This window comes from Berghia stephanieae, chromosome 1, assembly GCF_034508935.2.
Source record: "Berghia stephanieae isolate SIO BIC M18660-M18661 chromosome 1, UCSD_Bste_1.3, whole genome shotgun sequence".
Lineage (NCBI taxonomy): Eukaryota > Metazoa > Mollusca > Gastropoda > Nudibranchia > Aeolidiidae > Berghia > Berghia stephanieae.
In genome coordinates this window covers 44959606-44984605 of record NC_088360.1, presented here as the reverse complement: position 1 = coordinate 44984605, position 25000 = coordinate 44959606, and the positions used below count along the sequence as shown (strand labels likewise).

Below are 25000 nucleotides of genomic sequence, written 5' to 3'. Positions count from 1 at the left end.
TTTTTTACGATCGTGTCACGGTAGGTACGTTTATTATTTGATATTGATCGCAGTACATATAGAGTTGTACTTATTTACAGATTAACTCTTTAGCAGCGGGATTCACTTTCTTTCAAAGCATATTTCTCTCATTATTTATGTTACAACAACCACTCGTCTAATCGTTTTCACCAACAAAGCATTGTTATTGTTATATTTTCAGCCTTGTAGTAAGTCGGTAAGAAATTGTACCAAGTTGGATTAAAACTTAACATCGCTGGTAGGGGATTAGATTATCTGATAAAACCAAAGAGAATGGTATAGTAAGGGGCCTGTTGACAAGCGAAATACAAAGAGTTTGAGTGTTCTCCGGTTTCTTTAAATAATATGTAGAAATTTGCAAGGAAAGATTGACGTGTTTTTAACAAGTTAACTGCCGTACACTGGAAAAACTCGTATTTAAAATTTGGCCAGAAAACTCGTCCTTGAAATATCGAGTTCTTCAATCGACCCCTCATATTGGCAAAAAACTCTCAAACCTGGGACTCCGCGAAGTTCGAGAGTTTTTGCCAAGATGAGTGTCAATTAAATCAAACGATGTTTGAAGGAAGAGTTTTCTGGCCAAATTAAAAAAACAACAACATTTTTTTCATTGTACGGCAGTTAACTAGTTGATTGAGTAAAAATAGAATGAGACAAATGAATTAAAGCAAGGTTCTGTGCCGTATGGTACCGTTGATTCCAAAATGTTATGAAACAAAAGAGATTTATTTACTTTGAGGGATTAAAGGTACATTGCAAAGCTTTTGATAATTCAAAACTAAACGTCTAGGAAGAAGTGAAAATTAATGTTTCGAAGACTTTTTTCAAGAACGTTCATTTTATTGTAAGCACCTTTTGGGTTACGATTAATACATTTTGATTTTCATCAGCCAACGGAAATAAAAATTTATATCATCTGGTTAATTGGTTGATCGATCAGTTGATTCTTGCTTGAAAAATTGATCGAGTGATTGATTGATTGATTGATTGTGCAAAATCAAAACTACCAATGTATCAGACAAGTAGAGAGATGCCCATGAGAAGTAGCTCAGATAAGATTTTCTATTAAGCATGAATAAAATCGTATGAAATGACATGTTTTTGCCTGATATAATATGGATTTAAAGTGGCAGATACAGTCAACAACTACAGATATGTATTGATAACAGTGGGAGAATAACAAGCAGATACACTTGAGAAACAGTCTCTTGTTATCTTACAAGAACTACACTTGTTTTAACGCTTGTTTGTGTTAATCAGTATTATTTTTCTAATTCGTGAATATACAAACACACACACAAGCATACACGCATACACAAACACACACACACACACACACACATACACACAAACACCTTCATACCTGTATGATACATAATAAGTAAATACATTTATATATTTATTGACACATGCACGTCTTTTTTTGCATAGACGGGCTACGAATACGAATATGAATGCATTAGACAGAAATTAATGAACATAACGTGTTTATACGTAGATAAATAGATGGGTGTACAAAATTAATCAGGTGTTGACTACAAACACGTGACCGAGGCACCATGTTAGTGACTTCATCAGGAGTCGAATAGATGTAAAAGCTGACTTGCCTTTATTAAAACCGAGTTCATAAAAGTGTACCAGATTTCTTGATTTGTTTTAAGGATAAAAAGCATTAGACAATGACTGCTCTGGTTGTTGAATAAAGCCAACAATGGATTTTGTGTTTCCATGAAGTCAGTATTAAAATAGAACGATGTGTCTTAATGGTTGCAATCTGACATGAAATCCACAAAATCCCGTAAAAACAATTTCAAAGGCATAAATATAACAATTTGACAGCTCTTAACTTGATAATAGATAAGCAACAATAAGAAAACTTGTCTTGCAAGCGAACAAACAAATGAAATAATATTATTAAATTCTCAATCGATGGTCAGAATATATAAACGAGCTGTATAATGATACAAGACTACCAGGAAAAACAATAAAGTCAAATTTTGAAGAACCCCAGTGACTGAATTTTCAAAGCCTCTTACTCACCCGGTGCAGAGATAATCTTGGCTCCCTTAAAGGCAATTACTATCAGTTTATCTCTCTTTATCGTGATTATTGAATGTAGTGATTTTATTATTTTTATTTATCATTATCCTATTATCATTATTACTATTATTATTATTATTATTAATATTATTATTATTATTATTACTATTATTATTATTATTATTATTATTATTATTATTATTATTATTATTATTATTATTATTATTATATTATTATTATTATTATTTATTATTATTATTATTATTATTATTATTATTATTATTATTATTATTATTATTATTATTATTATTATTATTATTATTATATTATTTATATTATATTACATCAAAACAAATCATTTTCCCCACAAAACTTGTCCACCTATAGCCAAATTGTTGTCGACCATCGGTAATAGGTTCTGGCTTTTATAATTCATATCCAAGCTTAGAGATTCCTCTCTCTAGAAATTTCTGTTATATGGTACTGATGATTTGCATGTCTATTCCATACACCCACAACCGACGTGTACTTACTTATTAGTATATTGTTGTAATGACTCTCAAACGAAGGCAAAATATTGCCCAACTCTGTTAAAACAAGCCCGTAACTGAGTTCTCGTATCCGACATGCAAATATGTGCACGACCAACAAAAATAATTTTTCCAATTTGAAAAAAAAATCAAACAACAACACCGAATAAGCATTTGATTATTTGTGCTATCTAAAAACTTTTAAGGTTATTAATTTCATATTTCAAATGGTTTACCGTACAATGTCATGGCCTATGAAAATTAGATTATGTAATATCAAAATCAGTGGCGTAAAGTTAAAACGTTTTCAATGTCTGCATGTGTCAACTTAAGTCATTTCCTTCTGTGTTCAAACTCCAATCAATATAGTTGAACTTGTGTAAACATGTGGGACTCCTTTGGCCCATTATGATGGCCATTTTGAGGATTTTTCTCTCCTTTTTTAAATTGAACGTCTGGATTATATTTGGTAGAACAACAAAAAATGCACGATACATTTCCTTCCGATTTTGAAGTGTTCATTACGTCAAGTTTTAAAAAAAGGGCTCCTCTACCCGTGTTAAAACACCCCTAGTTTTTGACTGAATAAATGTATGAGAGAAAATGTATTTGCGAAATGAATCAGGAGCGGTTGAATTATTTGATGGTTTGCTCAATTCACAAAACTGATATAGTTGCCGTCCGTGGTTTCTACAAACAAAATATTTAAATTATATTTGCAAGGATAGAAACATCACCAACAGTGATCACCATGCAAATTTACTTTACAAGTAATAGTTAACTAAGTCTTTTCTTAATTTTTTTTCTCTTTCTTTTGTATTTACAAATGTAGAATGTGTAAGTCATTTTCTTCTTCTAATTCGGGCACCGCTTTATACTGTAAGCATATCACGCCACTGATTATATCCACCACAACCTCCAAGCTATTTACCTTCCATTTGCGCTAACCTCACAATTAATTGTTAATCAGTTAAAGTCATAGAAATAAATCACTGGATTTTACATTTGATAATTTCGCATTCTTATTTGACTTCTGTCGTAACATGGCAAATATGCAAAACGTTGGACGGTTAGAAGACATAAAACAAGCCACTAACGTCAGACTGTCCGACAGACAGTGTGGATAATGTTCTTGTTGCCTTATCTGTTAATGGAGCTCTCGGGGTGAAGATCGGCTGTCACGATTGTTATTACAAATTGATAGGGGGGAGAATGTTCTAAGCAGTGATAAGCACGGTCTCTCCAGTAACAAGTATTGATGATAAAGACACATCTGAAAAGACTGATCGATATAAGGAGTGAAATTAAACGCATATTGTTCTCTTTAGTTTTTAACAAATTTTAGTTTCATTTCCCTGCGTTATTCGTAAGTGTCATTTGCCTTTACATAAAAAAAGCAATATCAATTATTTCATTTACGAGATTTAACTTTTCCCTTAATTTATCCATTTATTTATAAATAACAATAGTCAAATGGAATGTTAGCTTCAATTAATGAAGACAAATAATGGGGATGTTTCTGGTCTCCCCTTTGTCAACAAAGCACGATGAATGAAATCAAAGAATGACGTATCTGTTCCAACCGACGAGACACTCAGATTTCAGTGGTCAAGCTTATTGAAACTTAACTGTATTATTGCTATGCTGTCCTTATTTAAAATGTTTTAGATAAAAATTCATTACGTCAACGAATCTGCTTTCGTTTATCTTGTACAAAAACACGGGCTACATTGCTCTCAAACATTGTAACCAGCGAGTTATTTTCTGACATGAATGTGGTGTCTTGTTCAACTTGACGTCCTTGCAAACAACACGTACTGCTTTGTCTACAAGAATTGTCCCAAGCAAACAATACAATGCAACAACACTGTTTAGAGGATCTATTTACATCTGTTTACAATGCGAGACTGAAAACATTCCCCGTAGAATAGCGTGGTGCCATTTTAAAAAACAGTGAATGAACGAATGATGTCTTTTAAACATTGGTTTAGAGTGAACGAAGTTGGCGCCACTGTTTTTGGACCGCCAGTTCTCTCTAAATCCCCTCTATGAGACAATAAATCTTTAAGATTATACATAGTTTTGTGTGTTGGCACGATTGATTCGGCGGGTAGATTTGATACTTATTTTACTTAAAGGCATACCATCAAAACTGCTGTTTTTTGAAAAAATATATATTTGAAAGGCGAGTTTGCTGGCCTGAATCTTAAATAAGTGTTACTTTAGAGAACGGCAGAATAGCTCCGGTATTGTTATCATCTTATCACTGCTAAATAAATTAATTTTAAAGACCCTCAACGTACATACGTTTCCAGTTGGGCCATTTTATCAATAGTTACGGATTTTATAAAAAGCTGACCTACTGCGGCTGGTAAGATGATGATAAAACCCTTATACCAATTCAAAATTGCGTGGTATCTATTTGACGGTATGCGCTTAAGTAAAATACTCACCAGTTAATTGTGCATGAAAGATCAATCATGTTAAAACACAAAACTGTGTATAACCAATAACGTTAATAGTATGGCTTAGAAAATTTGGTGAGAACTAATCACAAAACTGGCGGTATAAATCCAACATTTAAGTGACGTCACCTTCATTCGTTCTATATGTGGTGACAACTGATCGCCTTTCCTGCTGAAAAAAAGTCCACCCAAAAATGAGTGATGTCAACCGTAATCTATTATATCATTATATCTAATGTGTTCAAAGTCTAATGCCACCTAAGTTTACAAAGTGACCTCATGTAAAATGGGCTACTTTGATCGGTTTTATCCTTCAATCAGGGTACACATAGTGGTGTAGTTACATTCATAGAATAAGATCAAATAGCTGGTTGCAGCAGGATATACTATATTTTTAGTTTCGAGACGGATCGAGTTAGTGATCCTATGAAACTCTTCAATGGCACAATAATATGAAAGTATTGTGGGAGTAGGCACTAATTCAATAGATAAACGCTTGAAAAGATGTGAAGAATACAGGGCCAGACAAAGCAAATATTAAAAAAATCTAGATAAAAATAACTAATTTTCATATGATTTAAGGGAAAAATATAGCTATTTAGATATGCCGGCAAAACGAAACAAATCAAGCACTGGTGTAATATGATCACCTTATTTATTTGTATACTTGTGTCAGATATTGAAACGTCATGTACACAAAGCAACGTGTATCATATTGCTGGTGATTCAATCACTGAGTTACAAGATTATCGATTGAGAGATTTGCCTGCCAGTATTTCGCAGCTGGCAGACATATACATGACAATGCAAAACATTAGTGAAAGAAATAAGGATAGAAATCAAGGTAAGAAAAAATCATACCCATCTGAGCTTCTATATCGGTTACACTCCAGCGACTGTTATTGTTTGTGACACACAAAGAGGCCATTGTCATTGCTCACGATAAAAATATCCATTCGACTATAACTAACAGTATGGTTAGTAATAGTATACACACGGCTTCATTGTATTATTGGAAAAATCTAAGAACATCAATAATGTGCAACACGGAGTAAAAAATTGACAGATATGGCATTAGCTACACACAACGCCAACGATGTGTAGTTTGTTCTTATCAGTTGGGTGACAGCTTGCCACTGACATTTTATCCATTTCTTTAAAAAACAAACAAACTGTATTTTGAAGTTTTAGTTCAACTACATAAGCTCTCCTTTAAGTTGTCACAACTTGAAAACCCCTTCACTGCAATGTATTAATTTACTTTGAGGGTTTAGTTTTTTTAGGTTTTGAAATCCCGTTTAAAATCTGGGAAACACCCAACACTTCAAGAGTTTAACTTTCGACCTTTGCCTCGTATATACGGACAGTCTTTAGTTTCTGAATCGGAACATTGAATTGCGATACTCAATGAAGTCACGATGAGTCTCCCCGAATTCATTACTGGCATCAGAGAAATTATACGGATTTAACCTCTGTTTGGGATCCCGATAGCTCAGTTGGTAGAGCACTTGCTTCACACGCAAAGGGACCGAGGTCGATCCCGAGCCAAGTCGAGATTTTTTGCTGACTTAATAACTAGTTAGCTCGGATTGTTAGATCTGGAGATAGTAGTTTGTGATAGACTAGCATCCTTTCCACAGGGTAGCAAGCAATTGTGTTGTCTGTTTCACGCTATAGAAACTGGGATAAACTCTGGATACATGAGTCTAATGGCTATGAAGGACTCAACGTTCTATGGTAGCAATCACTGCACACACCATCAGTACTAAAATCTCGCTCTCATCAGGTTTAAGAGACGGTTTGGGTCTAATTATTAGGAACATCCTTTAAAAAATGGATTTTGAGATTTTAGTGGAAAATGATATTTTTTCATCTTAGAAATAATATTATTAAAGTCCAACTTCTTAAAATAGACTATAAAATCACGAAAAAATCAGTCGAAAAGGGTAGGATGCAGTAAGAAAAGTGTGAAAAACGGAAAGCTATTTTGCTATTTTCTCAATATGTCATTTTTCTAAGGGTATGGGATACTGTGTCAAACGTTTCTCAGAATCTATTCAATGAAATTGTCTGAAAATTTCCACAGTCATCACAGAGAAAATGTATTATGTCACAATAGAGAGCTTTTTTTTTGATAAGGTATGTGTATCTTAAATTATAATCCAAATTATAAATTTTTAACATCAATTTGTTATAACATATTGGTTCTCAACCTAGTAATGTTCTAATAAAAATCCCATAAGCAAAAGCTGTAAAATATCTCTATGGTGACATAATTTGTTGATACGAAGGAAGAAAATGGAGGTCATACCTTCATTAGTTTTAGTAGACCATTTGCCACAAGATTGTTATATAATTTTATGCCAGAGCCCGACATTAGGTCGCAAAACGAGTATCAACACAGATAATTTATATTTTTCACCAAAATGTTTTTAAACCTATAATGACGATACAGAATGATTAAACCCGCCCATTATAGGTAATTAATGTTTTTTTAGAAAAGACCCACACCGCCCCTTAAACGACAAGATATGCAAGGAGTAGTTTTTGTTTTGTTTTGGTTTGTCTTGTTTTTTTTTGTTTTTTGTTTGTTTGTTTTTGTTGTTTTTTCTATCTTGCACGGCGGTAACCGACGTATCTACATGGGTCTACTTGTTAATACGTGAAATGCGCGCATATGTGGTTACATATAAAATGCAACAGATAATAATGATATTATTATGTTTAACATAAATGCATTCATTTATAACAGGTCGTAAAAGACACTGGTCTTTATACTTTTCTGTCAATTATTATAATGTTCTCTCTTTTAAGAACTGACTTTTCAGGTATATGTGAACTTATATTAATCGTTTGAATAGCTTTACATCGATCTCAGGCACTGGGGCCATTTCTTAACATAAAAAAAAGATGAGGCAGAAATGAAAATATAACAAAACAAAAAAGCAATCACTTATGGCCGATACCAGCCAATGAAGTCACGGCCTGTGAGAGCTGTATGTCACTGAGATCGATAACTGTTTTGGGGCGATGAGCGAACGACGGAATGATGTGGGTTTACAAATGAATGATTGAAAGATGTGTTGGATAGACCGATCCATTCACAGGATTGAACAATTTTATCGAGGTAATTACATTCAAGGTATGAGGGTATGACGGCATGGAAGGTATTAAAGGTATGAAGGTATTCAATCTGTGAATTGTAGAAGAAGAAGAAGAAGAAGAAGAAGAAGAAGAAGAAGAAGAAGAAGAAGAAGAAGAAGAAGAAGAAGAAGAAGAAGAAGAAGAAGAAGAAGAAGAAGAAGAAGAAGAAGAAGAAGAAGAAGAAATGAAAGAGGGAAAGAGGAGGAATAAGAGTAGTAGAAGTAGTAGTAGTAGTAGTAGTAGTAGTAGTAGTAGTAGTAGTAGTAGTAGTAGTAGTAGTAGTAGTTGTTGTTGTTGTTGTAGGAAGAGGAGGAGGAGGAAGAAGAAGAAGAAGAAGAAGAAGAAGAAGAAGAAGAAGAAGAAGAAGAAGAAGAAGAAGAAGAAGAAGAAAAAGAAGAAGAAGAAGAGTGGGAAGAGACGTAGGATAAAATATGATAAAGGAGGACGAGGACCACCACGAAAAAAAAAAACCAAGAGAAAAGCCTTATAGTAGAATTGCAAACCCCACGCGGTATTAAAATAATTAGCTACTAAGAATGTTGCTATTGTGATTGCTGGGGTTGTTTGCAAGGGTTCTGCAGGTCACAACAAATCAGTAGGTACCTAATGTCATATCATAATCCACTTTAAGTCTATAGGTATGAGAAAAACACTTTTCTCAAGCCTTTGTTTACAATAACATTACGACGAATGTATACGCAACAAACATATCCAACACCGAACTTACCTCTATTGACACAGGAATCTCACTTAAATGGACTATATTATTATCAGGACCAAAACAAAAATCTCCAACAGAAATAACATTCTAATTACACAGCATGGGATGAATGAATCCAATATTTAAAGCACCTCTATCCAATGTTTATTATTTTTAAACAACGATCTAATTGAGCATAAGTCCCTTTATTTTGGTCTTCATTCAGGCGTTCAAAGGTGAAGAGAAAAATGCTAGAACAGTGAAGGAAATCCGACAAATCCATTAAACCTATGCTATATATCACTCCTTTGGACAGACAACTAAGCGAGTTTCATTGACATTATGGAGGACCCCATTGAAGCAGAGCGCGACATGCCATTCAGTGCGCGATGTGTCCCGCTGCGTTGTTCGTCCGCGTTAACTGCGTCGATCAAGACGACTATAGTAAACCTATTTTATCATTTTAAAAAAAGAGGGGGTGGGGCTTGGAGGGGTGATGGGGGGGGGGGGGGGGGGGTGGTGAAGGTGCGTTTATTTATAAACAAATTATCACAATCTAGGTCTCATTCATACGTGAATCTTCCTAGTCTTTTCTAATTCCTTTAATTTTCGTTGCTTCATATCATCATTTCTATGCTGATATTGTGTATCTTTCTCCATACAATTATTCGTAATTCAAGATGTCATCGACGTATGGAATAAAAATTTCATAAGAAATTCATCAACGATTGACCAAAGCATACACTCTTCTATTCATGTTGATTTCATGTCTAAATCTGTGCGCTGTTGTAACGAAATCTTAATCCTGTTTTAATAGTCAAGTTGCATATCCCAGCAATTTGCTCTTATGAAGTTTGTTTGTTTTTAAAGGTTTTACGGCGCTTGCAATTGGTCATATCAGCGCCAGTAAAATGGAAGAAAATGGGATAGTAAAAAGTTCTAGATATACAATTAAAGCTCCTACCAAAAGGTAAGAGAACGGAGAATTTGTTCAAATAGGAAACAGATTGAAGTTGGATCAACATCCACGTCGGGAAGAATTATCAGGGCTGAAGTCGTAACAATGCGCGCAAACCGACGAGAACATATTATTTGTAAGTCTGATAACAGGACGCAATTATGGGCTCGTTTCTAGACCGTTGTCGTGGAAACTATTTTGCGTTGGTTTGAGAGTATTTCAATTACAATAATACCATTACAATTTGGTTTATCAGACCTGCTAATAAGCACACGTCGGCACAAACTGGTTTGTTTTTCAAGACTCGGCATTCTATATTTAGATAAACGAGACAGCAACGAGCATTACAGAGGTGTCGTAGAGGTGCATACTTATTTTTTCCTCAAATGACTACATTTTGTATGCAAAACACTGAGAGGCTGAAAGAAGAGCTTACCTTCAGACGTAAGAATGCTAATTTACATAATGTGTTTACATGTTGGCCTTTTCTGTAAGACTTCCATTTCATCTTTATGATATAAGGGAAGGGGTTGAAATAAGATGGGTTAAACGGGGCCCGTGGTATTGTGTCACTGCTCAAGATGAAAGAGATAGAAGCTCATTCATTTTACACTGTGGATATTGGGGTAGGGGGGGGGGGGGCATGACAAGATACAGAGACCATATGTTTGTAGAGAATCCATTATTATTTTATCTCTCTGATCAATTTGGAAATCTTGTTTAACCAGTCGAGATAAATATTGATAATTTAAGCATTCAATTTATTGAAATGTCATGGCAAACAACTGTCTGGGCCCATTTGAATTATCGGATTGACAAGTGAACAATTCTAGCATTAATTAGAGATATGATAGATTATTTCAAACCCATCCGCAGTCCATCCTGCATTGACTGGGTAGTAAGGTCTAATTCAACTCTGGGGGTAAATGTAATATGAAATGAAATAACTTTCTCCTCAAATTTTAGCCTACAATTGATTGTTACCTTGCGTAATGCACCTCAGAAAAGTGAGTAGAGCAGTAACTAGGCACTTGTGTTGATAGAAATAAAATGAGTAGAGAAGCAAGCGCCAGAGGAGAATAGAGAATACAAACTTTTGCGGCGATGGGGAGGTGCCGTAACAATCGGGTCGTGGGTTCAATCGTGGCCTTTGTGAGCTCCAACGAAGGCGTTGGTTCATCCCCCCACCTCCCAAAAGTTTTTATTTTCTAATGTCTTCTGGCATGTCTCTACTCACTTTATTTCTCGTAATGCACTTCATGATGAAAATGTTGCTGCTTGAAGCTCGAAGAAATGACAATGCTGCCATCCCCTGGAAAAACCCATAATATTTTAAAATTTGGCCAGAATACTTGTCCTTCAAATATCGATCGATTTAAATGACCATCATTTTGGAAAAAAAACAACTCTCAAACTCGCTAAGTCATCAAAAACACAATGAATACAACACTAAAAACAAATGAGAGATGTAATGCGCTTCGGAAACTGGGTTAAACATTCTGGCTGTATGGGCTCTACATCTCTGAGGGACTAATCAAAAAGTCTATTCGAGTAGTTTATCTAACACGAAGGTGAATTTGACAATTGCTTTCTATCCTTTGGATAGGACAATAGTATGTCACAAAATAATTCTGCTACTTAAACCCAGCTATCCGAACACTGATGGTCAGAAAAAAAGAAATTCTTTATGAATGCTTTACAGATCCGTTTGCGACAGAGCTACATAGGCCCATTTAATCGAACTCAGCTAACTATGGCAATTATACAAACTTATAACTCACTTTAAAATTCATATTCATCCGATCTTATCATTATGAGTGGATCAAAGCAGGAAGTGCCTGCCTGTGGTTTGATAAATAAGATCCTGGTGAGAGTGTAACTTTTTGGGTTTGAATACAGTCTTCGGATCTAAAGATAGAAACGCTTACGATGATCTATAGATAGTTCGAAGATGACGTCACTCAGGTCTTTGTTATTGTTTTTTTTTGCCATCCGCGTTTATGAGTAATGCTCACTGAACTGTATTAACCTTACTATAAACGTTCATGGATACACACAGTTTTGTGTGTTGGTCCGTTATACTTCCGGATGGCAATGTTATGAGCTTCTTATCTATACCAGTGAGTTTCCCTCAGGGCAAAACATTATTTACATACCAATTTAATGACCCAGATACATAGCATTCTTCGCTGGCTATGCCCAGCGTCATACTCCATGACGTCGATGTTCAGTGGTGATGTATGAATCGTCCACCCTACATCCTAGCAGCAGTATATTGACAATAACCTACACATTTTTCTATATCGGCCAAAAATTCGTCACTTTGTAGATTGTTAAATTGTGTTGATAATCGATTCGCTTAAATTTCTTGACCCCGTTTCTTCAAAGTGGTCCCAGGTTAAGACTTTAATTTATTGATACATTAAAAAATATAGCCTTTTTACATCTACATGCTCACTATTATTATTATTATTATTATTATTATTATTATTATTATTATTATTATTATTATATTATTATTATTATCATTATTATTATTATCATTATTATTATTATCTATTATTATTATTATTATTATTTATATTATTATATTATCGTCATCACATCATTATCAGCATCATCATCATTATCATCATCACCATCATCATCATCATCATGATTGTTATTATGGTTATTATTATTATTATTATTATTATTATTATTATTATTATTATTATTATTATTATTATTATTAATATTATTGTTATTATTATTATCATTATTATTAATTATCATCAGCATCTACTACATCATCATCATCATCATCATCATCATCATCATCATCATCATCAATATCATAATGTTATTATTATTATTATTATTATTATTATTATTATTATTATTATTATTATTATTATTATTATTATTATTATTGATTATCATCATCATCATCATCATCATCATCATCATCATCATCATCATCATCATCATCATCATCATCATAATCATCACCGCCATTTGTGAGAGAAAACTTAAATAGTCAATGTAAACCATAGTAAATTATACATTCCTTGAAGGGGGTTTAAGTTCCCATTCATTGTCCAGTGTTGCAAGACCATAATTGCTATTGATTATAATCAGACTAAATAAATATTTCAGGAACACGAGAGCTCTTGACCATGGACGTAGGCATGAGTTGTCGGTAGCTGCTGTTTAACGATTTAACGACCAATGTATGGTATTGAATTGTATCACGTTACAGACTCGTTAGATGTGATTCTAGCAGTATTATACATAAGAGAAGATATAGATAATTTTGTTAAAGAGAGGGGAGGGAGGGTAGATTGGTATTCTATGTGGCCTCGAAACTCATAGAAGTGAGTGGAGTCAAATGTGAATATCGATATTCACTCAGCTAAAGAAAGAATAATAGCGTCATACTCCATCGATGATCAGTGGTGATGTATGAATCGTCCACCCTACATCCTAGCAGTAGATATATTGACAATAACCTACACACTTTTCTATATCGGCCAGAAATTTGTCACTTTGTAGATTGCTAAATTGTATTGATAATCGATTCGCTTGAATCTCTTAACCCCGTGTCTTCAAAGAGGTCCCAGGTTAAGACTTTATTGTATTGATACATTTTAAAAAACACAGCCTTTTTATAGCGCAACATCTACAAAGGTGTTCACTATTATTATTATTATTATTATTATTATTATTATTATTATTATTATTATTATCATTATTATTAATCATCATCATAATCATCATCATCATCATCATCATCATCATCATCATCATCATCATCATCATCATCAATAACATCATCATCATCATCATCATCATCATCATCATTATCATCGTTATCGTCATTATTATTATTATTATTATTATTATTATTATTATTATTATTATTATTATTATTATTATTATTATTATTATTATTATTATTATTATTATTATTATTAATTAGCAGCAGCATCTACATCATCATCATCATCATCATCATCATCATCATCATCATCATCATCATCATCATCATCATCATCATAATCACCGCTATTTGGTCCTCTTCCGCGTTGTGAGTGAAAACAACGCAAATAGTCCATTTAAACCATAGTAAACCATATATTCCTTGAAGGGGTTTTAGGTTCCCATTCATTGTCCAGTGTTGCATGACCATAATTGCTATTGATTATAATCAGACTAAATAAATATTTCAGGAACACGAGAGCTCTTGACCATGGACGTAGGCATGAGTTGTCGGTAGCTGCTGTTTAACGATTTAACGACCAATGTATGGTATTGAATTGCATCACGTTACAGACTCGTTAGATGTGATTCTAGCAGTATTATACATAAGAGAAGATATAGATAATTTTGTTAAAGAGAGGGGAGGGAGGGTAGATTGATATTCTATGTGGCCTCGAAACTCATAGAAGTGAGTGGAGTCAAATGTGAATATCGATATTCACTCAGCTAAAGAAAGAATAAAAATGTAATCCTTAGTAATAGTTATAAGGCCTGTAGAAGCAGAGTTTGTTTCAGTTTTTATAGGAGGTTCATATACGCCGATGACCTGTGCCTTGCCACACAATCAAGAAATTTCAAAGAAATTGAAGACATATTGTCAGCTGCCCTGAACACGCTCACGACCTATTATGAGGAAAACTCATTAAATGCAAACCCGAGCAAAACACAGGTTTGTGCATTCCACCTGAATAACCACCAAGCAAACAGGAAATTAATTGTAACATGGAATGGTGCAGCACTTGAAAACAACGACTTCCCTGTCTACCTTGGAGTTACCTTGGACCGCACACTATCGTTTGCTCAACATGCAAAGAAGATTAAGGGGAAGGTGGCCACCAGGAACAGCCTGCTTGGGAAACTTGCAAACACAAGATGGGGAACAGACCCGAAAACCCTAAGGATAACGGCCCTGGCACTTTGTTACTCCTCGGCCGAGTATTGCTCACCAGTCTGGGCTAGGTCAAGCCACGCCAATAAGATAGACCATGAACTAAACAATGCTTGTCGCATTATTACTAGGACACTGAGACCTACCCCCATACCAGCCATCTATAGACTAGCGGGGATAGCACCACCACACATCCACAGAGACGCACAGACCAAAGTCCAGAAATACAAACAAGAAAGCGACACCAGACATCCTCTTTATGAGCATAACATCGTGCCAAGGAGACTGAAATCTAGGAAAAGCTTCCTGACAACTGAAGGCATCCACCCAGACCATGCAACCATATACAGAGTGCATACATGGAAAGAATGGGACTGCTGCCCAAATGATGCCATTCAGGAACCCAAAGAAGAACTGCCAAGCGGAGTAAATCTCCCCAGGAAAGATTGGTTGACACTGAACCGGGCAAGGTCTAAAGTGGGGAAGACCAAAACAACCTTACAAAAATGGGGACTTTCTTCAGACTGCCGATGTCAATGTGGACACACGGCTCAAAACATGGACCACATCCTTCACGAGAGCGAACTTGGACACCATATCAGTGATATGGACCTGAGAGGTTGCACCCCTGAAGCCATCCAATGGATCCACCACTGGCGCGACACGATATGATGATGAGCGTCAAACGAACACAAGCAATTTAGGGTAGTGCGCTATCACTTTCGGCCAGATCTAATAGTTCCATCTACTCAATCACCATGCTAGACTGCAGACGGGATCAATACTGTTCACTCTGAGTGTGTTGTGTTGTGTGTGTGTGTGTGTGTGTGTGTGTGAGTGAGAGAGAGAGAGAGAGAGAGAGAGAGAGAGAGAGAGAGAGAGAGAGAGAGAGAGAGGCTAGGGAAGGAAAACGGGGAAAGTTTGATTACATATTGCCATTACAATGCTTGAGTGGTATGTAGTGTCATGTTTTGCTTACGTGTTCAAAATCTGTCTCAGAATAAAAGGACAATAAATTTTATTTTATGTATTTTTTCTTCTCATTTTTCACAATCGCGGAGGATGGCCTACTATCTGAGTTAGATGGGATGGTTGAAGAGAAATTAACATTCAATTCCTTTTATGGATGGAATCGAAGAATTGATGGATGACATCAACAACTGTTTCTTCAAATCCACTGTGTGGTTCTCAACTCGATGCAATCTCATTAAAAGCTTGCTATTTTTAAAGATGGAATTCTTGAGTGTCTGCTTCAACAAACCCAGGGGAATTTACATCGATCTATAAATTGATTAAACTGATATTCGAATAATATATCCCACTTGTCACATGCGTTTTTTATTAGTGGTGCGTCTCCGTGGATGATATGTGTGCTCTCCCCCGCACGAATAAAAATATGCGTTACAGGGTGCCTGCTTTTCAATCTCATTTTACCTTTCTATGTCAGTGAAGCGAAGGGTGGTGCCCTACCAGTTGGGCTTCGTGTTTGGCTCACTGACACCGTTCTTTTTTTAATTCTCTGTTTTCATCTGGCACTTCTCTACTTCCTTTATATCTCATTATTATTGATGTAGGTGTCCGCTCTACACTTTTTCTGACCTTACACGACCTAGAAATATTGTTCAACTCCAAGAAACTCGCATGTACAATGTCTATCTTAGAGCCTTCCTAGTCAGTGTTTCATCAGTCTGCGACAGACATTCCCCAACCATTGCCATTTTCTCCTTTTAATGGGACTATCCACTGACTCCAGCTCTCGCATTCAAGTCCTCATTTGAGCTTGTGTTTGGCCAGAATATCTTGAAGATTCGTCGCATTTGTTTTGGAATACTTCAAGTTTCTGGATGATACTCTCTGTGATCTTCCAACATTTTGAACCATAGAGCAAAACGCTCAAGATATTACTTTTAAAGATATTTATTTTAGTGCTGGAATATAATCCCGTTGCCCTCCAAATTTGTTTGAGGGAAGCAAATGGCTGGTTTGAATGGGGTTTAGGCACATCAAAATAGAATATTTAAAAAGATAGAGAACAGTCCAATCATCCAACATTAGAAAAACTATTACCTGCTAGCATGTACCTCACAGCATAACTTAATATCATAAAGTGTGATATCTTGATATTCGGGAAATTAAAAAAAAAACAAAAACAAAACAAACAAAAACGATGTAAAGTGTCTATCACGATTGATAAAGGGTAAACCCGAAAAGGCTATAATGTTCGTTTCTGGAGTAAATTATAACTACCATCAACTCCATCTATGTATGACTCAAAATAAAAGATGAGATCTTGACAGCTTTAAAAAGTTGGTGAAAAGAAACAACGGTAAAAGGGAAATTGATCATGATATTTAAGAAAAAAACCAGAAACGTCAATAAAATTCGTCTCTTGAATAAATTGTATATCTGAATAAACCAATCATTTTCTAATATCCTTTCTTTAAAAAATATAGCTTTGTGGAGAACATTGTGCTTATTTGAGTCAATAAAAAAAATATACGGCGCACACCTCTCTGAACGATTTGAAAATTAGAAATATATTTTTTACAGATAGATAAACAGATAACTTGATTTCCTTTTATAATTTAAAGTCAGTTTGAAAGTTCGTTGAGTCAAACAGATATCATAAAATACGTACCGACGACACTAACACTCTCAAAATCAACCAATTTCGACAATGTAAAAAGTTGTCAGTTTGGCGTTTTTACGCAAATCGTTGCATTCGCAATAATGTATTCACTGTAAATGTTGCTGCTCAAAGGTCGAAGAAATAAATAGTAATGTGAAATTGAATGTGAGCTTCAATCTAATTACAAAAACAGATCAAATGAACGTTTCGGGTTTCCCCTTTATCAACAAAACAGGATGAATGAAACACCACAGATGAATGAGATAATGTGAGAGTGGCGTAGTTAAGATGAATAAACAAAACATAAGAGAAATAGTATGTTCCTTAGTAAGGAAGCACGAATAAAAATAGAATACTAGATATTTCTAAAAGGTGCGCAATTAATTAGGTGAAAAGAGGGGAGGCGGGGAGGAACTGTGTAATGCAGTTTAGAAAGTGAAATATAAAAACGTGTAGACTGTTGTTGGAAAAAAAATACAATGGAATTGAAAATAAATACAAAAAATAATAAATAAGGGATGTCGGTATAATTATAAATCATCAGCAGGAAGTCATCTGTGATTTCCTATTATAATTTAAAGTCAGTTTGAAAGTTCGTTGAGTCAAACAGATATCATCAAATATGTACCGACGACACTAACACTCTCAAAAACAATCAATTTCGACACTGTAAAAAGTTGTCAGTTTGGCGTTTTTACGCAAATCGTTGCATTCGAAATAATGTATTCACTTAATTACTTTACGGATTTCAGATCTACACTAAGTTTTCAACAGTTTTCATCTATTTATGACATCAAGTATTATTATTGCCCATTTGATGCTTTCACTGTGATGGTTTCGGGTGGACAATACTCAGGTTTAACTTCTTTGGTAATAAATTAATAAATAATAATAATAATAATAATCTACAAAATCGAAATTTAAAACCAGAAAATAGAAGTTGCATTGAAGGTAAAATAAGGTTTTAGAAAGACCTTATTAAAAGTTATGAGCAGTCAGCTGGCTCCGTAGCGCAGTGGATAAGCTGTCAGATCCTAACCTTGAAAGTACTGAGTTCAATCCCATTGTGGACATTTAAAAAAAAGTTTACTTTATTGAGAAAGACATCATTTTTGTTGTTATAGTTACTGGACATATATTTAAAACATTATATTAATATATTATTATTATTATTATATTTTTATTATCATTATTATTATTATTATTATTATTATTATTATTATTATTATTATTATTATTATTATTATTATTATTATTATTATTATTATTATTATTATTATTATTATTATTATTATTATTATTATATTATTATTTATTATATTATTATTATTATTATATTAAAAAAAAAACAACATCGGTACCATTCAATGTGTTATCGACGTGCATTTATATGTAAACGTCGATTGTTATCATTTTATAATATTTTATCATTATCATCACTGTATTCGTTTACCGCGTCTTTGTCATTTTATTGGGTTTTGTTTCTTCTTCTTCTTTGTTGTTGTTGTTGTTGATATTTTTCAAAAACTTCCTGTCCCATCATCGTTTTTGTCTATTTAACTTATCTACGCCATTCACACTACACAACTCTCATTCGTCCTAAGTGTCTTATTCGTCGTGTTTTGTTGATAAAGGGGAAATCAGAAACGTCCACAGGATGTCTTCGTTTATTAAATTGAGGCTTAAAATTCAACACTTATCGTTATTTTTTCCTTCGAGCTTCAAGCAGCAACATTTTTATTAATCAACCAGCACCGCCAACGGAGGTGCATAAAAACGGTGCATTTTTGTACACCTCCAGTGGATGTGCATAAAAACGCCACCAAACATGATCACCAGAGTACTGTAATACTGTAAGGTAAGTTCTCGATCCCATGATCGCCTTTCAGCTCTGCTCACGTCTGCTACTTCAGGTTTATTTTCGCAGTTGATTTTCTTACCACAACCTGTTTTCACACACGGACAACTGTATGTTGCTGTGTCACGGGTCAGAGGCTATAGTGGCTTACACTTCATGTTGGGCCACACGAAAAATCAACAGAGGATGTACCAAGTTACACAGACAACGTTGTTTACCAATCTGCCCTCATTAAATGATGGTGGGTACAATATCGAATGAAAATAGTTCTTTCCCCCGAAATTGCGGGATTTTTACTAGTTTAAGTAAATTACTATACTATCATTGCTATTTTTATAATAACAAGATTGCTGTTGGGCCATGAACACGAAATTGGCTTAGTCTACGATATGAGGCGACCCAAGTGTACGACTTGAAGAACCCTTGTAAAACGTGTACGATATGAGAACCTTTGTCAAAATAACTTCCAATGCCTGTTGTGTGACCTTAAAGTAATTTACTGCTTGCATCAACATATGATTAGTTAAAGGTAGATCTCCTAGTTTATATGGCCGAAACAATCGTTGCTTCTATGTAAAAGTTAGGCTACACCAGAGCGATTTCACGACCAAATGTGGAGACTTCACTCTAGATAGTTCTTAGTTGACGTCATTCAGGTCTTTGTTGTTGTTTATTGCATCCGCGTTTATGAGTAATGCTCACTAAACTGTATTGACCAGACTATAAACGGTCATGGATACACACAGTTTTGTGTGTTGGTCCGTTATACTTCCGGATGACAATGTTATGAGCTTCTTAGCCAAGCGCATACTATCTATACCACTTATTGTTGTAGGTACTAAAGACTTATGTACAAATATGATGTGCTCGCATTTTGTGTTACATGCCAGTGACATCTATGAAGTCCTAGCTGTGTACACAATTAAAGCATAATCAGAGCTCGTATATTCAGGTTTTCTTCCAATTGGGTCATTGATCACATGATTTGCTACTGTCTAACGATTGGATTTTTATTTGAAACACACCGCTTCAAGTTTATGAACGTTGTAAACGTATCCATTGGTCAAGCTGAACAAAATGACCTTTTGCGATGTTGGATATTTCTAAACTCAGAACACGTTTTGCTATTTAGGTCATTTTGAGCAGGTTTCGCAATTTGACCATCTCTAGCACGTGGAAAAATAATTTAGGTCCTTTCCATTTTTCAAATTTGGAAACATGAAAATCGTTCATCTCGCCAACAAATCAAACACATTACTAATATGATTTATTATCATCTCCAAACCAAGGATTCCCGTGAACTCAGTTCAAAGTTACAATTTACACGATTTGCCGTGAAAAAATACCCTTTCACATCATTAAATGTCCGATTAACAAAACAAAACAAAACAAAACAAAAAAAAAATAATGCTAAATAAAAAAATCAAATGACAACATTGTCTCCAAGCAGTTTTAAAACACAAATCATTTTATGTTGCTGTCCCACGTATTAAGCGCCATCCGTATCATTGTCAGACAGTTGCGCAAATATTTGAATGAAATTGATATCACTTGGCTCTTTGCTGTTCTTTTTAGACCATCAGTTGGGCGATGAGTTCTCACTAAAGTTCCTCTTGCAGACTACAAACGTTAAAGTTTATACATAGTTTTGTGTGCTAATACAATTGATTTGGCGGGCAGAAATGGAGATTATTTGCCTAAATGTATACCATCAATACTGATTGCATGCAATTCACTGTGCGGCAATGTGACCAAGTGATATGCCACTCGCTTTCGGACCGAATGTTCTATGGTCTCACCATTGTGAGAGATTTTTCTGTCGGGAACACTGGTAATATCGTCTAATAGGCGGGTCTCATCCTACACGTAAAGTGTTGCTTTTGGCTAGGTAAAGCGCTTTCAGCACATTTAGTGGCTATTGCCCTATATAAATGCTCAAGTTTCAATCGTATTCAGCATTATATTATTTTGAAAATGCGCCATATTATTATTATTATTATTATTATTATTATTATTATTATTATTATTATTATTATTATTATTATTATTATTATTATTATTATTATTATTATTATTATTATCATTACCATCTACATCATCATCATCATCATCATCATCATCATCATCATCATCATCATCATCATCATCATTATCATCATCATCATCATCATCATCATCATCATCATCATCATCACCATCATCATCCTCATCATGATGTCATCATCAACATCGTCATCATCATCATCATCATCACCATCATCATCATCATCATCATCATCATCATCATCGTCATCATCATCATCATCATCATTATCATCATCGTTATCTATATATTATTATCATTATTATTATTATCATCATCATCATTATCATTATTATTATTATTATTATTATTATTATTATTATTATTAATTATTATTATTATTATTTTATTATTATTATCATTATTATTATTATTTTATTATTATTATTATTATTATTATTATTTATTATTATTATTATTATTATTTTATTTATTATTATTATTATTATTATTATTATTATTATTATTATTATTATTATTATTATTATTATTATTATTATTATTATTAATATTATCATTATCATCATCATCATCATCATCATCATCATCATCATCATCGTCGTCGTCGTTGTCGTTATTACTTTTAAGTCACTAAATCATTTTATCTAAACAACGTGTCGACGTACGATAATATCAAATAACTGAATTGAAAATGGATCGTTGTATTTTGTCTTTTCCAGAACTTAAATTTGAGGCTTTTGTCTCAAATAGGTATTGCTCTATAGATCGAACGGAGCTAACATCACTCAGGTCATTGTTATTGGTTTTTGCCATCCATAATTATGAGTAATTCTCACTAAACTGTATTAACCAGATTATAAACGTTCAAGATGACACATAGTCCGGGTATATGGTCTTGAGGTATGACACTTGCTTTCGAATCGGAAGGTCCTGGGTTCGAGCCTCGATAGGCACATAGTTGAGTCCTTGGAAAATCGTCCTCACTCACATTCTCTCACCGTACTCAGGTGTAAAATGAGTGCTGGCCGTTAAGTGTTGTCTTTGTCCGAAAAAATGTAATATCGCCTAACAGTCGCTATGTACCGTCCGTCTTGTTAAGTGTTGCTGTTGGCCAGGGACTCCTTGTAAAGCGCTTTGAGCACGTTTAGTGGATATTGCTCTATATAAAAGCTCAAGTTTAAAGTTTGTGTGGTGGTCCGTTATATTTCCGGATGGCAATATTGTGAGTTTCTTTGCCAAGCGCACAGCATCGATACTGGCTTTAAAATACATTCAAAAACGCGTAATCAAAAGATAGTGCAAGCTTGGCTTAGAAATTCACAACAGTGCCATCCGGAAATTATATATAATGGATCAACACACAACCTTTCTGTAACCATGAACGTAGATTAGTCTGGTTAATACAGTTTAGTGAGAATTACTCATAAACATGGATTGAACTGTTTGAAATACTGATGTCCCAAAATGATGTCTCAGTTCTTTGTTATTATTTTTCGCCAGCCATTTTTATGAGTGGTTCTCACTAAATTCTATCAATCGGACTATAAACTTTAAGGTTACAGACAGTTTTGTATGTTGAAACGTTATTTCCGGTGTGTGAAATGTTGTGAGCTTTTTGGCCAACCGCACAGCATCAATAGAGTTCAAATAATTTTGATTTTCGTCACACATGTGTTTCAAAGCGTCGAGGCCATTTTATTATAATTAGCTTTGTTTGTATGTTATATATGTAGAGTCGTACCTTTAGAGCTGCGAAATCATTGACTTTTACTGAGTGTACCTTTTCTTTACGTTTTTGAAACAACAACTCACGACTACACATGAGCCAACCTAACTAAAATCGTGATTTCAAATTCACTGACGGTTGACTTGTCTCACACCGATGACCACCACTGCTTGCTCTCTAGATTTTCTACTATTTTCATATCGACCAAAGAAGAGAACGGAATCTTTCAGGAACGTATGATATCGTTTGGAGGTAAGAGATTAACATTCATTTTTCAAATACTGGCGAATTATCGAGATAACGGCATGTGGATTTGATTTAAAGATCTGAAAAGGTTTGAAATTAGTTTTTACACAGAATTATGAGAGCCGATAAATTCAAAACTGATCTACCGTATTACAAAATCTGCATACTGTTCGGATCTTACATAGTTTTTATACGTGGAATGAGATAATGTTAATGTATAACTGTGAGTGGACATTCGTTTTTAGGGGGAAAGTATGATTGTTGAATTCTAAATTGATCAACACTTTTATCATCTATCCACGTTCACAACTGGTATCTGTATGTCCTGCCCTTGCTTCGGAATAAGGCCAGTTGAGACATATCAATATATATATATATATATTATATATATATATATATATATATATATATATATATAAATAAACTTTGAGCGAATAATCTTTTTGTACTGGGATCCCGAAAAATCAATTCAAGAGATTGCCGTCATTCATTAAAATTGCAGTTGTCTATCGGTGATACGGCTATATATTGGCAACGTTCAGGACAGCTATTCCCTAGATTCACTCTACTCTTAATCATTATTGATTATTATATATATTACTAGACATTTTAATAATTATTGAGTTTGCCCAATGCCCAATAAATGTTAATTTTTATTGTTTCAAGTGGTGTAATTATCTCTAAGTTCAAAATCCAATTGCTGAGTGGGTAGTCAATTACTTTCCCTACGCCAAACTTCGTTTCACCACTTAAAATAAATGTATTTTACGTTGACACCTTGATACCTTGATACCTCTTCTTCGGGTTGAAGGCTATGCCTGTAATACCCGTTCTGCACTATCTCTGATATATCTACGCGCACCTGCATGGTTGGGGCGGAGCTGGTAACGCTTGTAATGCCAGTGTTTGTCTAACTTGTCTTTGAACTCATTCACTGTCCTCGCTTTAATTACATCTTCTGGAAGGCTGTTCCAGTTATCTGTCACTCTTGAGTCCAAAGGAGCATTTTCTTACATTTAATCTGGCCTGTCTTTTTTTTAATTTGTCGCTATGTCCTCTCGTTCTATTAAATGTGCTCTCTGGTAGTATTTGCTCTCTATCTACTCTATCTTTCTCGTTTATTATCTTATATACTTGTATCATGTCTCCTCTTTGTCTTCTGTAGTACAATGATGGTAGTTTACGGGAGTCTTTCCACAAATTCCTAGCAATCCCATCCTTTATATTGATATAGTGTGATAATATATATATATATATATATATATATATATATATATATATATATATATATATATATATATAATATAATAACAAAGCGAAGCCATGCTAGGAACTTGCGGAAAATAGTATAATTTACATTATTTATAGTTCCATTTCATATTATACATACCTAACTTATATAAATCAAATGTATTAATGTAGTAATTCACTATCTATACTGGTACCTACATCCAATTATGAGACTATAATTGTAAACAAGACGGACAAGGCCGCTCTTTCAGTTGTAAAATGTCGAAATTGCCATGCCCAGAGCAATATCCGTCTCATATGGATTACTGGGTCTAAGTCCTTTACCATATGTTCCACCAAACATTCGTTTTCGTTCTTGTTCTTGTGACGAACGAAAGAATTTATGGCTTATTTTGGTCCTTATTTTGGTATATATATATAATTAAAAAGAATAAAAAACTGTTGTTGGCAGAAGCCCCCAATATCTAACACGTTGGAAT

The 25000-nt window shown here is 34.2% G+C and overlaps 1 protein-coding gene across 3 annotated transcripts in view; it reads right to left on the bottom strand.

Annotated features, from left to right (window-relative positions):
- The window catches only part of LOC144975792 (uncharacterized), a 26677-nt gene extending 17331 nt beyond the window's left edge, over positions 1 to 9346 (bottom strand). The window contains exon 1 of one of the 3 annotated variants that reach the window (XM_078919981.1): positions 8928 to 9346. The gene's annotated coding sequence lies outside the window, so the exon portion shown is untranslated. Of the gene's footprint in view, positions 1 to 5917; positions 6173 to 8927 lie in introns of those variants that run through there. The other 2 variants (XM_078919994.1, XM_078919986.1) reach the window with 2 other exon arrangements.
- Between the last annotated feature and the right edge of the window lie 15654 nt (positions 9347 to 25000).